Raw genomic sequence first — 9,774 nt, 5'->3', positions numbered from 1 at the left:
CGTTGCCATATTACAGAAACGAACTAGATCGGTAACTGTAAAAAAATAAAACAAATAATATTAGTACACATTCATTCCCCCGGGAAGGCTCCGAAGAGGAATCCCGAGGGAAAGGAAACAAGAATTACACAACAGGCACGTGCCCTCACAACCACTTACACTCACGGAAGGAGAGCTGTAACCAAAACAGAATTATAACAATTATAATTATGTAACTATGTAATTATGTAATTTAAAAATGAATGAACACTAAAGAAAGAACGAAAACCACGAAAGGAATCGTTCTACAAGCTGAAAAACAAAAAAAAAACAACTACAATTAGATTCATAACTAATTGAGACAAACATACGGCGTAGCAACCCCCCCACACGGAAAGGAAGCTACAAGGGCGTAGTAACACGTAGTAAAAGGGTGAACGACCTCAAGAGAGAGAGAGAGAAAGACATAAGTCAAACTCGATCGCCACCCATAAAATTACACCGTGGTGGCCTAACTGCCGAGGACTCCACGTAGATATCGTACACTACACACACAACTCTGAAAAGGAAACTTACTTATTTCTATACTCAAATATATATACAAACATGAAAACATGTTTACATATATATTGAGTAAATGAAAAGTAAGCGATTAAGTAAAGACAAAACAAACAATGGCTGCCAAGAGAGGACCAAGACAGAGACGTCTGTCACAGTTCGAGCCAAAAGTGAAAGTGAGCAATCATCTGTGTGTGAGGGGGGGGAGGGGTAGCTAGCTACCACTCCCTTACCCCCCCGCTAACTAGCGCGGGGGTAATACACCCTCGTTAAATTCTAATGGCTCGCCATTTCAGCTGCGCTAAAAGGTAACCCTCTGTAAATAGCGTGGTTTGTATTTCGGTTACAGAACAATTTAAAATTTTAGAGTGGCTATAATCATTTCTTCCCTTTCAGGTAGAAAATTTTTCTTTATAAAGTTGTACTGTATGTATAATTCCCGTAATATGTTACACTTATTCTGTATTCATTTATCGTAAATAAATGTTTATTTAAGTGTAATTGCGTCTTATTTCGCCCCACAATTAGCACAATAAATACAGCCAGAGTTCTCTTACTTATTTACCTAAGTAGACCTCATATTATTGTATGCTTACAAACAACGGATAGTTGATACTTATTGTTCCGACAACATATACAAAATGTGAGACTTTTTGTATATCTAGTTGATACTATGTTTGTTCCTACAACATATGCAAACCTTGAGACCCCTTTTCTACTGTCTAGTATGACTCTTCCCTCCAAGGGGCACGAAGCCCTAACATTGTACAGTACACGATTAGTGGTAATGGCGTATAACGGTAACGTCATATGTCTCAATGGTCCGGATGACCATAGAAATATTTGTCTCAAGGTTAAGGCACCTATGAAAATCCACACATACAGTACTTTCTAGTAATTCTCTGGTAAACTTCCATCAGGACGACATGGCTTGAGCCCAAAAACGGATTTTGAAGCGAAGTGAAAAATCTATTTATGGGTGAGATGGCCATGACGTCCTGATGGACCCGCCCTCCTTTTCTATAGACAAGGCTTAGGCAAGATCCCTCCCGAAACTACTATATCTGTAGCACCATGCTCAATGCTACAAGGAATGAGAGCCATCTTGGAGACTCATAATAGTACGGGAGGAAGAGTAACCTTGATAACGGCTCCTCTTCTGTTTTTGCCACTCTTCTCCCTCGAAACGAAAACGCTATTCGGGGTGAAGATTGCTATGTGTCGTATCAAGATATACGTCCCCTGATATTATGCGATATCCTAAAGAAAAATTTCAAGGATATTCACGCCAGGAGTTAGAATTCTGGAGACCTAAAGGTCAATTCTCTGGGAATATTACTGTAGCCAAATATCCCTTAGAAAGCTACCTATAGGAACCTTCCATTAGGACGACATGGCCATCTCACTCAAAAATAGATTTTTCGCTTCGCTTCAAAATCCATTTTATAAACATTGTGCAAAGCAAGTGCAGGAAATAAAACACTTTGTGGTGGCGGCAGGTAGTGTTATAAAACCTGTCGTCTAGTGCTGCGATGAACAGTGAACTGTTTGGGACTTAACAGTGTAAAAGGGTGAACAGGTGTTAGCACCTTTGAGTGTAATACGTTTTATTGAGGATCACTATGGTGACCCTTGGACTGTTCTTTATAGGTGTAGAATCTAACCAATAACACCAGTGCAGTGTGAACATTCGTACACGGTGTTAAAACATATCCAACATCTAAGTGAAATCAATCTAATAATTTCACATTTTTTGAGTGGCAACTGTGACATACTAACATATATTTCTTCCCTTACAGGTTATAAATATATATGTACTTTGAAAATGTTGTTTATGTAAAAGGATTCTATTTTAATACATTCGTTGTTGTATTTATTTTTGTCTATACAAATAAATACATGAAATGTATTTGTGTCTTATTCGCCCTACAAGTAATCGAATAAAACTAGCCAGAGTCTTTTATTATCCTAAAATTAAAATACTTGAATACTGTATACAGTACTCCTACGTGTGAACAAACTGATAATAGCTAAATTCCACCTTGTTCCCACGAATACAACCTTGACGCTTCTATAGTCAGTATTGATATATTCCCTGCAGGGGGCAGGAAGCCCTAAGTTAGTTCCAAACTTAGTGGATATGACAAATAACGGTAGTGTCATATATTCATGTGGTCTGGGTGACCATATATGAGTCTGAGTCAAGGTAAAGGCACTTATACAAACCCACAGATATAGTACTTTCAAGTAATTCTCTGGTAAACTTCCATCAGGACGACATGGCTGAGCCCAAAAAGGGAATTTTGACGAAGGATAAATCTATTTCTGGGCGAGGAACCTGTGTCGCCCAGTAAAATGCTCCTTATAGCACCATTTCTAGGGCATAAATATTACTAAATATACCAGAGAAAAAAGGATGCATGGAATACACGGAATAAACCCAGCTCACTCACTCTAATGAGTGTCGGTATAGTAACTGGGGCGTGATAGAACCACGACCATAGGTCCCTCACCAGTTAGACCTCTCCTTCTTCAACATCTCCAGGAACTACGAGGTGCCGATCTACACCCGACTGCTGCCTTCCACTACGACTATCCTCCCCTCACCCCTACCCCTCCCAACGCTCCCTCTCTTATTCCAGCGAAAAATGGAGTTTTTATGATAAAACAAAGTTTTATGAATACTTACCTGGCAGTTATATATATATAGCTTAAGGTCTCTGACTTCGGCAGAGTTAATTCGAAAATTGTGGCAACCGCCTTGTGGTGGTTGTGCGGTTAGGTGGTTAACAACCCTTACAGGGTGGTACTTGGAATCATTCTCATTTTCTGTTCCTCAGTTCATCTTTGCTCGACCTGTTTCCTGAGGGGAGGTGAGTGGGCTTTAAAATGATATTTTCAATTTAAAATAAATTTTTGAATATACTTACCCGGTGGATATATATGAAGCTAACGTCTCCGACGGTCGGCAGATTCAAAACTCGCGGGCGATCACTATGCTGGTTGGCAGGGTGTACACTAGCGCCAACTGTCGGCAGGATACCAATTATATTCCGATACCATCCAGTTCTTCTCAGCCCGTAGGGTCTCTAGAGGGGCGGAAGGGAGGGAGTAAAAACGGATTTTGAGCGAAGCGAAAAATCTATTTTTGGGTGAGATGGCCATGTCGTCCTAATGGAAGTTCCTTAAAGTAGCTTCCTAAGGGATATATGTACTACAGTGATATTCCCAGAGAATTTTACCTTTAGGTATCCAGAATTCCAACTCCTGGCGCGAATATCCTTGAAATTTCTCCAAAGGATATCGCATAATATCAGCGGACGCATTCTTGACACGCCTCCATAGCAATCTGCACCCCAAACAGCGTTTTGGCTTCGAGAAGGATGTGGCAAAAGGGAGCCGTCCAAAGGCTCTCCCCGCTCTCGTAATACTATTGGGAATACAACAGCGCCATTCCCACGACGGCGGACATTCCATGTAGCATTGAGCGTGGTGTTACAGATACAGTACCACGGAAGAGGTACTGTGAAGATCTTTTCTTTTAGAAGAGATGGGTGGGTCCATCAGGACGACATGGCCATCTCACCCAAAAATAGATTTTTCGCTTCGCTCAAAATCCGTTTTTTGGGCTCAAGCCATGTCGTCGTGATGGAAGCATACCAGAGCATTAGTGTATCTGTGGATTTTTAATCAGTGCCTTAACCTTATAGCAACCTTTTCTATGGTCATGGGGACCACATGAGACAAGGGACGTTACCGTTATTCGTCACCATCACTAATCATAACCAATGTTAGTGCTTCCTGCCTCCTACAGGGAAGAGTCATTCTAGACAGTAGAAAAGGGATCTTGAGGTTAACATTCAAACATAAGTACACACTGAATATACAAATAGTCTCATAGTTGTATATTTGCTAAAATAACATCAGTGTCTCTTATATCTATTATTTGATGCATACAAATATATGAGGGATACTTACTTTGGTAAGTTGAAGAACTCTGGCATGTATACATACAATTGTCTGGCGAAGGTGGACGCACTACATTCTAATAGACATTTATTACTAATAAATGACTAAAAGATGTTCAGTAAAACGAATGTAGTATGACAATGGGATTATACCTGTAACAAGTATAGAGACTATATTTCCTTCTTGAAGGAAGAAATGATGAGTGCCACTCTCAGACTGAAGAAAATTATAAAACAATTTCTCTTCATAATTCCTGTACTGGTTACTTCTACCTGCACTGTGTACTTCGTACACCGGCACTAGTGCTATCTGTATAATTCCACACCTGGGATTTTGAACATAGCCAGTGTTATCATGGTAACACTTAATTAAAAGAAGTCACACCTAAGAAGGGTGACCTCTTCTTCCTTTAATTGACAGTCCCAGTCAATTAGCTGTTCATCGTAGAATTAGACGGCAGGTTAAATATTCTACCTGGCGTCACCACATATTGCTTCAGATCATGGATTTGTCTAGCATAGTGTATGTAGAACACTCTGGATGATTCTCATCCGTTACATGTGCGAGGACATGTGAGGTCCCAAACCAAAAACTGTTTACCACAGTAATTAGGGGGCAGGTTTTAATACACTACCTGCCGCCACTACGAAGTGTTACAGTTCATGCACTTGTTTTGCATAATGTTTGTAAAACACTCTGGATGATTTCCATCCAGTGTATGAACGAAGGCGCTCAAAGTCCATATACTGAAAGAAGTTCAGTGATGAAGCAATCTTTCTCGGATCATGACCTGTGGGAGTACTGTCCGGATCCGCTCTACGAATAAAGTAGGTGAGCTTCCCTTGGTTGTTTTAGGGATAAATTTGATCCAGAAGTTTCTCCTTTAAAGAGCTGTCCTCCCCTGAAGTCTGAAATTCTACGAAGATAGACCTTTAGACACTCTACATGACATAGAGAGAGATCTTCCTTCAGAGGGCAGATTCTCCAGGGAGCCCACCTCTTAGTGGGTAGCTCGTTTTTAGCGAGAAAGGATGGATCAGGAAATAGATTCAGTTCTCCCACTTCCGGGAACTGAATGTGACCCTCATTTCTGGATAGGGCCGCTATTTCACTAACTCTAGCCCCGGAGGCGATAGCGAACAGAAAAATAACCTTTTGGGTTAGATCCTTAAGAGAACAATCTTCATTGTTCACAGATGAGGCATAATGTAAGACCTTGTCCAAAGACCAAGAGATGGGCTTTGGTGGTACCGCGGGCTTAAGCCTAGCACATGCCTTCGGAATCTTATTAAAGATTTCATTCGCCAGATTCACTTGAAAGGCATATAGGAGAGGCCTAGTCAAGGCTGACTTGCACGTATTTATCGTATTGGCCGCCAGACCTTGGCTATGAAGGTGGACAAAGAAGGACAGACAGAAGTTCATTGAAATTTCTTTCGGTCCTTTTGCTTTGACAAACGCAACCCACTTTTACCAGGAAGACTCATATTGTCTTCTAGTTGACTTGGCCTTGTATTCTTCTAAGAATTCTATAATGCCTTTTGAGATCCCAAACCTTTTTCTAACCGCTAGAGCGAGAAAATCACGAATTGAAGGGTTTGGGTTCTCTGTGATAAAATGAAGGCAGTTAATTTCTGAATCTTCGGAAATATACCTAGGGTCAGAGCTAGGACCAGCCTCATCTAGTCTATCAGCCCCACTAGAGGATCCTCGTATGGGGCTATATAGCGAGGTAGTTTCTTGAAGACGCTCGTGATGAAGAGGTCGAATTGCAGTTCCGGGACTTGTTCCCATCTGGGAGGGAATATGTCTGTGCCCATGGACCATTCCAACTATATCGGTTTGTATCGAAATAGAGTATCCACCGTCACATCGTGGATCAGTTGTAAATGAACTGCTGGTAGGTGCCGTCCCTTTAAGAGAGGGATGGGTAACTTCACCAAGACTGAATGAGACGTTCGAATGTGACGTCTTATTATCGCTTCGGTGTCCCAGATCAGTCGTAGGGAGCCTGATCTGTGTGGAGGGGGCTTCCCCACCCATGAAAGGACCAGCAGAGTCTTGGGACTTTCGTGCTCTAATTTCTGTTAGAGAAGCGATTAAAGAGGGACCAATCTCAGTCTTTTTTTATCTCTTCAAGCATTTGATGCGTGTTTTCTCCAAGCTCTTAACGCATCTTTCCGGTGTGCCCTTAGCACCAGGTCTGTCACTATAGCGAACTGGGGAAAGTTTAGCGCTTTTTCCTGTTGGCGTTTTGGTATTCTGACTGAATACCTGAGTCTCTTGACAGACCTCACGAGCTCCTTTTATATTTCCAAAGGAGAGGAGAGTTGATGTGACTGAGGGCTTCGATGGTTTTTTAAACATCGAAACCCCTGAGCTGGAGAAAGTCGAGACTTCTAGAAGCCTATCTTGCATCCGTGATGTCCCAGGAACCGGGTATCTCTTTGAATGCACATTGGCCGGACACTTCAGGTGCTGCCCACTCCAGCCTCTTGATCAGGTATATTAATACCTGAACTATTTCTAGGCTTGAGTTTGACGTGACTAAGTTCGTCAATCCTTTGAAGATACTTAGAACTGTGAGTCCGACACGTATCTTCCTTAGGATGAATGTTACTCACTGTAACATGAATTTTAGATAGGAGGAAGGGGGGTGGTTGACTGGAAGGTTCCGAAGGACACCTTTCAGGTCTGACAAGACTACGAACACCCTTAATTGGAACAAGGTCCATATGTTCAGAAGGATTAAAATTCAGAACTTGCTGTTTTTTATGAACTTGTTGAGTGGCGACAAGTTCAGAATGGCTCATTGATATCTTGAGTCCTTCTCGTGAACACGAAGCAGCCTTCCCTGGAACTCGATGAGCTAAAGTTTTCTTACTACCTGTATGCTCTATAGCTCTCAGGTATACTCCTCCAGGAGGGTTTTGAACTGTAGGAGAAGGTAAGGAAATGATGGTAGGGACATTTCTGTTTCCCATCAATGGCTCATCTTGAATAGGCTTTGGACCGAAGGATCGAAGGTCCTACGATCCTGAGGGAAAGTTCCTCCTAGCCGAAGCGTCTTTATGCTTTGAGTAGTCAGTAGGCTTAGACTTTTGACCATCTGCCTGTAGCATCGTGGTCACTGGAATAGTGGGATGTTGTTGAGCAGCCCGGATATTTCCAGCATTTCCAATCTTCTTTTTAGGTTGGGGACCCACAACCACAGAAGATTTTCTCTTTGAAGGAATGCCCCATTTTTGGGGAAGACCTATGTTCTCCATGGTGGCGTTCTTAATTACTTCCTTAGTGATCTCGTGTGGGAAGAGGTCTTTACCCCAGATGTTGGAAGATATTAACTTCCTGGTTTCGTGTTTTACTGTTGCATCAGCGAACACAAACTCTCTACATGCTCTCCTAGCCTTCATAAAGGCGTAAAGGTCCTTCACCAAGATAGCCATATGCATTTTGGCTATGACCATGAGCATGCCTGGGGTACTTTTGTAGGTTGAACACAACTCTATGTAGTTTTGTAGAGAAATGGATGTCGCAAGTCTCTACTTTGACTCCTGTTCATTACACAAGAGCAACTCAGACAATTTAGGGAGACATACCTTGAATTGTCGACTTGCAACGTCCTTGTCTAATTTTCCTACTGAAAATGTCAAATGGACTTCCTTCCAATCCTTTTCCTGTCCGGGAAAAGCTGGTGACAAAGGCTTGCACTCATCGAGTGTGGGACATGGCTTACCCGCCTATACCGCTTTGGCAACAGAAGTAAATGCCTTCCCGATAAAGGGGAATGAGAGTGAAGTAGGAGCAAGAAAGGAAGGGTGTCCGTTATTCAGTGAGAATACCTTCGACTCTGAATAACCCGCCTTTCTTAGACTACCTGTGCCTTATCATGGTCAAGAATCAAGACCTCCTTTGGTTCCGTTCCTTTTCTTGACTTTGGTTCGTACTTCAGTCGAACCCAAAAATTAGGGAAAGCATCAAAGCTTGGCCAAAATTGAATTTTGTCCAAAGGAACAGCACCTATTTTCTCTGAGATGCAGAGATTGCCATTTGAAATCGGCATCTGCTCCGCGAACCTCCAGGGATTGGTTATGGAGCATGTTGGTAGGTCTTGATTCATGGGTTGTTTGACTGACCCCTGGGAAGCGACAAGAGAAACTTTACGAGGATCTATCTTGCGTTTTACTTCCTGCTTTTCGTTTTGCCTATGAAAGCTCTCTATTTGATTCTTCAGTTGGATACATAATTGTGCCACATTATCCAAATTAGGGGTAGAAGACAAAGATGTCGACATCGATGGCTCTAAAGCCGGCACAGGCGGAGGAAATTCCGACGCAACATTTTCCTCTTCTACCTTGGGGCATTTCTTGCCCTTAATCCCAAAGGTTTTCTGGCCGTCAGGGGATGTAGTTAGCTCCTGAGGCACTACTGTTTCCTCACTTGCTTCCGGAAATAGTAGCTTACGCATCCCATCATTAGGTAGGAAAGGTCCTGAAGAGATCTTTTGAAAGCCTCTCACCCAGTTGCGTAATTTATATTGAGCTGTATCCCTAGTCTCTGTAGACTTGGGATTTTCAAAACCTTCGGACATTAATGTCCGACATATATTGCAAACCTGTGGGTTCCAATAATGTAGGGATCCGGAAATAATATTGCGGGGGCATGAAACCTGCAAGTATTATGACCGTAAAAATACTTACTCTTGGCCTTGCAGAGGACTGCAGCACAAGGTATCTGGTGTTCCTCCTGTAAAGAAAGGAAAATCAAATGAGTATACAATGGATTATCTCCTTGACAATCAACATGCAAATGTCCTTTATAGAGTAGCTTAGGATAGTAAGCTATAAAGGGATAGTATGAGATACATACTTGTGTACCCCTGTGAGCAAATGCTGTTGCCTCCCCTCAGTATTAACTACATGGAGATTTCTCTATAGAGTAACTCCAAGTAGAAGGACTCTTACCCCTAGGGGTAGAGAAGTATCAAATCACTGTCCCAAAATAATGTTAATACTGTGGGGTCAGGATGACTGATTCTCGATCAGAATATTGAAGAAAACTATTCATTCAATATATGAACGGTACCAGCAGAATGCTCGTACAAGCGTACCCAAGGTATGTCAGAAATACTACTGTATCATTGTACTGTAGTTTTCTAATTGCAGTAAGTCTATATTACAATTTACTGGCTACTGTACATCATGTATTGTAGTCTAGTCATTATGCTGCCTTCATAGTAGCATATGACAGTATGGTTCATCTAGCATG

This window comes from Palaemon carinicauda, chromosome 9, assembly GCF_036898095.1.
Source record: "Palaemon carinicauda isolate YSFRI2023 chromosome 9, ASM3689809v2, whole genome shotgun sequence".
In the NCBI taxonomy this organism is placed as follows: Eukaryota; Metazoa; Arthropoda; class Malacostraca; order Decapoda; family Palaemonidae; genus Palaemon; species Palaemon carinicauda.
The sequence above is the reverse complement of the archived record's forward strand: the minus strand, read 5'-3'. Positions refer to the sequence as shown.